Source organism: Chenopodium album, chromosome 5, assembly GCF_948465745.1.
Source record: "Chenopodium album chromosome 5, dcCheAlbu1.1, whole genome shotgun sequence".
Classification (NCBI taxonomy): Eukaryota; Viridiplantae; Streptophyta; class Magnoliopsida; order Caryophyllales; family Amaranthaceae; genus Chenopodium; species Chenopodium album.
Window position 1 is genome coordinate 37213488 of NC_137838.1, and position 8449 is coordinate 37221936.

General features: G+C 33.2%; 1 pseudogene; it reads right to left on the minus strand.

The window, feature by feature from the left end:
• Positions 1-4173: 4173 nt before the first annotated feature.
• On the minus strand, positions 4174-6772 carry LOC145632832 (uncharacterized; annotated as a pseudogene).
• Positions 6773-8449: the final 1677 nt, after the last annotated feature.

Here is an 8449-nt window from a genome sequence, read left to right on the forward strand (position 1 = left end):
AAACACTTGATAACAAATCAAAGATTACCAAAATTCTGTCTTGTGCCAACTAATATTCCTAATCAAATCTTCACCATAATATAATAATTGTAACATAAACTCACCAAGCGTTTTCTATGCCTATTAGCATTATAACAAATAAAAATCGAGGGAGTCGGCTGCACAACAATGGATCATGCGAAATGTTAAAAAAAAGATTAACGTTAACATAAATTAAAATGCAGAAAATACAATTATGAGTAGTCATATGCCTTACCATATTCGCGATCAATGAAATTTATGCGCTCACGGAGATGAGAGAGATGAAGGTTAATGGAACAAGGAGTGAGGTGAAGGGAACGATGGAATGAGAGAAATGAACATGAATGTTGGTAGTAACTTGCTTCTTCATTTTATAGGAGTTACATTTCAATTTTTGAGAAACCATTTAGGTTCAATTTCCAATTTTATATCTTTTGAAACTTTGACATTGTATTAAATAAGGGAGTAACCGTTTAGAAGTTGTCTTTTAAAAATTTAAATAAATAAATAAATAACAAAAATCTTTAAAAAAATTCTCCCGTTTCAAATAACCCAAATCTAAAACGCAATGGCCATTGGGCTTCCTCCACGTGTAAAAAACCGAATTTTGTACAGGTTGGATTTGAAGCTGATTTGGAACAACTATACCTCCTCAATCCTCATGGCTATTGTCACGCCTATAACACCAACATTTGATTCAACTCTCTATCTATATAATTAGTTACTAATTAACATAACTAGATTACGGTCTAAATTTCTAAATACTCCGTATGTAAAATGACCAAATTAATATACATAATCTGTATCCTAATTATGATATATGTAATGATGACAGCTATGTAATCTTGCCTACAACATAAAATGTTTAAAAATTAAGGTGATAATGATGTTTATATTCTTCTATGAAATGATATGTGTGGTGTCCAGTGGTAGAGCCACATTGGAATACGGGGGATCAAACGTCCCCCAAGTTTTTGATTTAAAATTTTTTTCTATAAAAAAAGGTAACATTCACTTTCACCATCACACACACTTTGTAAATAGGATAAATATTTTACATCTACAAATTTATGCAACACACTGCTGGTTGTTGGGCCTTATATTAGGGATGACTCTTTCTTTGGTCCCATGTTCGATGCTTGACTCATGCAATACTAGTATTGGTTCTATTTAGTTTTCTTTTTTTTTTTTTATTCTTTTGAATATATTTTTATGTCATTTTTTTCCCTTCCTATTTTGGGAATCTATTATTATTATTTCATTATATAGTTTATACACAGTGCTCCCATTTTTCTTCTTTTTCTTGTTATTTGATTTTCCCCAACTTTTACTTGTTGTTTGTATTTCATCTTATAGTATATAATTTATCTACAAACTATTATATTATAGCCACAATTATGTGTGGAATATTTACCACTTAAGCCTTCTTCGGTTGGCTAAATATTTTCACGAAAGTAAAAAATTCCAACGAATTAAGATACCAACTCCAAATTCTTCAGGTTTATCACTTGAGCTTCAGGGCTTGTTCTATTCAGCTTAAATTCAATTGAGTTCATTTCCTAATATCTTCATCTCATAAAGTATTTAGTTTAGTTTAGTTTAGTTCAGTTCAATTTTGTTAAATAAATTAGAACAGACGCTACATATATCAATTAGCAATGTTTATATTATTATCAGGAAAAATAAAAAACAATAATCCCACCTTTATCACATCTGCTCAAAATAATCCCACCTTTGAATAATATAGAAATAATCCTACTTTTTCCCCTCATTTGCTTAAAATAGTCCCTTAACCTATTTGTTAATTTACTAACCTATTAAAGAGAGTGAGTTGATATGTGTCACCATGTTATTGATTCATAATTCTTTTGTATAATAAAAAAAACAATTAGAAAACAAAAAAAAAAAAAAAACGCAGACCTCCCTTCATGTTCCCCTTCCCTCTTCCCGATCCCCAACAATAACGGAGCCATCCCACCCATGACTACCTAGTAAGAGCAACCTCACCCCCCTTCACCGACGCACAAACAGCTAGAAGCATCATCCTTTCATTCTCAAGGCTTTTTCTTTCACTATTAATCTTTAATTTTTCCAATTCTCATTCCTTTTTGCTGCTGAATTTTATCCATTTGAATATCTGTATTCTAATTCTAATGCTGGAATATGAAATTTAAACCCTTGTTCTTCTAAATTAACCAAATGTGTTTTCATTCATTGCTTACCCATCATTTCTCCATTTGATTGTTGCAATATGCCTGTGAGGTGTTATGGGGAGAAGTTTAAGAGTTTGGAGAATGATTTGATGTTGTTGTTACTGTATTGGGGCGGTGATAAGGGTGGTGGCCGGCTGTAGAGAGGTGGATTGGCGGCAAGGCCGCTAGGGAAGGTGTAGTGAGTGATGCTGCTGTTGTTTTGTTGGTTTGTGAGTAAAGGGGTTTGAGGTGGGAGGGAGGTCTGCCGGTCTGGGTAGAGTGGGGTCTGATGGTGGTGTGGTGGTTATGATAAGGTGGTGGTTATGTTTGGTGGAGTTGGTGGTCATGGTAGGCTGCAATGGTGTCATTCACAAATGGATTAGTAAATATGTCGTGTATAATACTCAAAATGACACTAATAGCAGTAGACAGTCAATGATGATGACATAGTAGCAGATTTGTTTTAAGATTTGAAATATCTCCCACTTGGTTGCAGGTAATGGTGTTCATTTAATATAACACATTCATCTCCTCTATCTTATTCATGACATAATCTCATACCCATCAGTGCCCAAACATCTTCCTCTCATAAAGTATTTAGTTCAGTGTAGTTCAGTTTAATTAAAAAAATCAGAATCAGGCGCTACATATATCAATTAGCAATGTTTATATAGTATTATTATAATTCATCGTTAAATGGAGCAATGATTTCATTCACAAACGGATTAGTAAATGTGTCATGTACAATAGTCATAATGGCCCCACTAGCAGTAGACTATCAATGATAATGACATAGTAGTAAATTTGGTTTAAGATTTGAAATATCTCCCATTGGTTGTAGGTAATGGTAGTCATTAAATTTAATATATTCATCTCCTCTGTCTTATTCATGACATTATCTCATACCTCTCAGTGCTCAAATATCTTTCTCTCATAAAGTATTTAGTTCAGTGTAGTTTAGTTCAATCAAATAAATCAGAACAGACGCTACATATATCAATTAGCAATGTTTATATTATTATTATTATTATAATTCATCAAAAAATGGTGCAATGGTGTCATTCACAAGCGGATTAGTAAATATGTCCTGTAAAATAGTCATAATGACCCCACTAGCAGTAGACTATCAATGATAATGACATAGTAGCAAATTTGTTTTAAGATTTGAAATATCTCCCATTGGTTGTAGGTAATGGTAGTCATTTAATTTACAACATTTATCTCCTCTATCTTATATATGCCGAAATATCATACCCATGTGTGCCCAAGCATTGTTATTGGTTACCCACTAATTAACTCTATTCTTAAATTTTTTTTTTTATTATACTCTAATTATTTGCCAATCTTTTGCCAAATGTCATGGCCATGTCATGGCATTTTTTTTAGCTAAAATTGGTGAAATTTTTTGTTTTAAATATTACTTTATCTTCTCTCTCCTTTTGCCAATTGCAAAAGTTAATATATACATGTATAGCAAATGTAGACATTGTACATACATATTTCCAATATTTCCACTATCAAATCCCCCAACAAATGAACAACCTTAGCGAAAACCCACTCCTCCAATGCCAACGCGAATAGTGAGATGTGCCTATAGAGGACATTCAAGAACGTATCAAGAACGCACCAGATCACTTGCGAGACATATTAGGGACTCTAACCATTAAAAAGAGGAACCAAATTTTGATGTTCGGGCACCAACTTGCCACCTTTGAGATGAGTGCCGATATTACGGATTGAGTTCGTTTCCATCCAGAGTATCCCTATCTATATCCAGGACCGTCTTAATCATTTCAGTGGCTCTGTTCTAAACTTAGAAATTGGGCCCTAAATTTTTTTTAAAACGAAATTATCATATTACAACATTTTAAAACAAAGCCAAAAAACACAAAATACTTTATTTAAATTGTGAATAATATAATTAATATCAAAATACAATCTTAATTTTTAAAAGATCAAACTATTTAAACAGAGCTATTCTTCTAGCATTTTTTGAAGCAAATTCATCAACCATATCTTCATATTCCACCTTCTCCAAAATATCATTTTCAATTGCTATCAACGCCAATCCATTAAGCCTTTCTTGTAACATGGTAGACCGCAAGTAAGATTTCAACAACTTTAATTTTGAAAAACTTCTTTCTGCAGAAGCAAGTGTAACAGGAATAGTCAATAAGATCCTATAAGCAATACTAGCATTCGGAAAACAATCTACATCATTCAAAAAATTTAATATATCAATAGCTCCCATCTTTTTTGTTGGCATTGATGGAAAAATATCTCTTAATAACTTAAACTCCACATAGAGTTCATTTTCATCAATATCAGATTGCCCATTATGTCTTAATGCTTGCTCAAAATGACTACAACATGACTTCAAAGATGCATCATCTAATGCTTCTAAATTATCAAAAGTAAACATGAAACCAAATATACTTTCATACTCTTGATATTGCTCAAATCTTTTATTAAGCGAAACAATAGCCTGATCAACAAGGATAAGAAAATAGTTTACTCTAAAAGATTCTTCCCCTGATAACTCAACTGAAGGGGTATCTAAATTCACATCAAATTGTTTTTTTTCTTCGAATAACACGCCTTTGAGGAAATATTGGATCGATATTCAATTCGACAGCAATTTCTTTAGCATCTTCCAAGCCACTATAAAATCCAGTATCTCTATACTTTTCAAAATATGAAATCAACTCCTTTATTTTTTCCATAGCAACATCAATAACCATATCATTTGATTGCAAAAGCTTGCTAACCATATTAATTGCAGACAATATCTCAAACCATATAATAATTGACATTAAAAACTCAAAATCACCTAGCTCATTTGTTGCCAAGGATTTAGCTTCATTACTTAGTTTAGAATCAAGATCAGTGTCTGACACTTCAAGTAAAGCTTCTCTAAAATCTGACATTTGACATTTTATAGCTTTAACACTATCTATATGACTCTCCCAACGAGTGGATGACAATTATTTCGGAGTTAAAACTTTAACATTATCTTTCAAAATATGTCATCTCTTAGTAGAATTAGCAAAAATGGTATATATGCGTTGTATAACTCCAAAAAAATCCTTAGCTTTATTGCAAGAGTAAGCCATATCACACAATGTTAAATTAAGACTATGACAACCACAAGGAGTATAAAAGGCTCTTAGATTTATACTAAAAGTTTCTTTTGTACACCTTGATGTTTTCCTTTCATATTTGACCCATTGTCATATCCTTGTCCCCGTACATCAAATATGTCAAGACCAAGATTTTTCAATTCTTTTAGTAAAACATCAAAAAGCCCCTGACCAGTTGTATCATTCACATTTAAGAATCCTAAAAAAGATTCTTCAACACTGACAGAATATTCAGAGACATCCACATATCTTATTATTAAAGACATTTGCTCTTGATGACTAATATCAGGAGTACAATCAAGTATCACAGTGAAATACTTTGCTCGTTTGATTTTTTTAAGATTTCATTTTTAATTGCACAAGCAAGCAAAAGTATTACCTCGTTTTGGATGTTATGCCCAATGTAATGAAAGTGTAAATTATCATTTGTGATACGTCTAACATGCTCTTGGATAATTGGATCAAACTCTGCTAACATTTCAATCAAGCCCAAAAAATTGCCATTGCTATTTTGATATAATTTCTCGTTAGAACCACGAAAGGCCAAACTATGTTTAGCAAGGAATTTCGTAATTGAAACAATTCTTTTTAAAACATTTTTCCAGTGATCCTTTTCCTTCTCAATTAGTCTTTGAGCCGTTTTATCAATAGTTTCATTTTTTTTAGCCTTAGACATAAATCATACCAAGTTGCCATATTCTTAACATGTTCAATACCGGTTTCATGCTCTTTAAGTCTCTCACCAATATGTGCCCAATCACTAAAACCATCATTAGTTAATTGACCTCTACCAATTCATTTTTTTGAAAATTTTACAACAAAAACAAAATACTCTATCAAGTTCTTTCAAATAAACAAGCCAAAATCTATAACATTTCTCTCCATTAGATAAAACTCTAGTATATAAATTAGCTGTAAAGCGTCTAGAAAATTTATCTTTAGGACCCTTTACAATAGAATGGTCTCTTTTAGGGCCTTTCGTCACTACTAAATCAATCATTTTCGATTCAAGAGCATCCCAATTTCTAGGACCAAATATATCAAACGAGTAATCAAATTGGTTTGGTTGCTCTTCATTATTATTACCATTTTCATCTGTATCATGCTCTTCACCATCATCCAACAAATTATTCAAATTGTCATTTTCATCCACATTATCATTTTCAGTGGGCACATCAAAATCAACACTATTAACATTCTTAGTAAGAACAACATTTTCAGGCATTTCAGCATTAACATCATCATCATTCTCAGGAATTTCATCATTAACATCATCATTATCTTGATTTTCAACAGAAATTTGTGGTTCTTTTATTAGAAATTTGTGAAGGGATCCTCTTTGAGATTGTTTAACTCTTAAATTTTTTTCTTTTTCATACGTTTATCATGACCAGAGACATACTTTCTTTTGGGAGGCATAATTAAAATCTAAAAAAAAATAAATTTAACAGTACTTACTAAATACTAATTAAACAAACAATCAAACAACTCACCCAAAAAACAATAATTTATAAAATTAATCTAATAATTTAAATTGCAAAAGGATAGAAACAACTTGACGTAATCCACTTGCCATTGATATATAATAATTCACTAGCTACAAGATTCTGCCAGGAAAACTCGCACAGCATATTGCCGATTTCACGATTTGTCGCATGCCCGCAACCAATTCCCTTGGCTCTGATCTTCTTATTAACCCCTTGTACTCAATGAATTATTTTAACTATGGTATATGATTCTTAATTGTTTTTTTTAATTGTTAAATGTAATTTGAGTACGAATGTATAAACACAAGTAATTGAAAAAGATTGAAGATTAAAATGAAATTTATAAGGGTAAAAAATTTAACCGTTTGATAAACGAAAATTAATGGGTTTAATTGTTGAATACACAAAATTACTATCTCCATCGAAAGCAATTAAAGATTTGAGAAAAAAAATCTTCATACGCATTGTAATTGATTGAAGACAGAATGTTAAATTTGGAAAATTAAAAATTTGGGGGTAAAACAATAAAATTAAATGACAAAATAGGAAGGATTTAAAGAATCAAATAAAGGAAAATTATAGAGAATTTCAAAAATTTAGGAAATTGGGGCTATCTTGATGGAGCAAACTACCAAGGAAGGAGATGAAGAATCTAGACAAGGGGAGTAAATGGGGGAAGTGAGGAACAGCTGGCCCTTTTCACGTGAGTTTGCTGACTTCTTCTTTTTTTTTTTTATAAAGTATTGCTGACTTTTTCATTTTTACTTTTTTTTTAAAAAAAAAATTAAGGCTTGGACTCCGAAATTTTGGGCCCTCCCAATTTGGGGGCCCTGTGCTGAGGGCCTGTTTGCACAGGTCCTTAGCCGGGCCTGTCTATATCCACTTAATATGTGGGGTTGTGTTTTGTTTATGAAACAAGTCCACTGTATGCTATTTTATCTGCTTGATTTATACACAATGCCTTTCAGATTTAAGTTGTCTGAATTACTAAACGTTGTGTCTAGCTATCAGACGGTTAAGTGGGAAGCGCACTTAAAGTGTCATCGACGCTTCTAGCTTAGAGATAATCATGTTGTTGGACGAATGGATCGTGTTTTGAAGGAACATATGTCCACTCATGGAGATGTGTACGCGTTAGTTACTATGAGGAGGGAATTTTCTACTCAACTACATGTTGAACCGAAAGACGCTGTAGTAAAGTTGGAGTGGATCCGGTTCAGTGACAAGTATATTCGCGAGTTATTTAGAGAAGATGAAAAGGTTTACGAGTCTTTTATTTGTTTGATATGTGAACCAAACTGTGTAGACCCAAGTGTGGTGGCGAAAACATATTGAAAAAATCTTCATGTTACAAAGGCACAGTTCCCATCCTCCTACGCTGAGAACCTCTCAGTAGCGGGCATAAACCTAAAGGTGGGCATGGGCTGTGCCTGTGTGCCGGCACGGGCCCGGCACGACCCGACACGGCACGCCTAACGGCACAGCACGGGACGACGGCCCACCTGTGGCCCGTGGGCCGTGCCGTGAACAAATATTTCAGATTAGGCATGGGCACGGCGGGCGGCACGGTGACAGCACGCCGACACGGCACGGCACGAGGCCCGCCAGG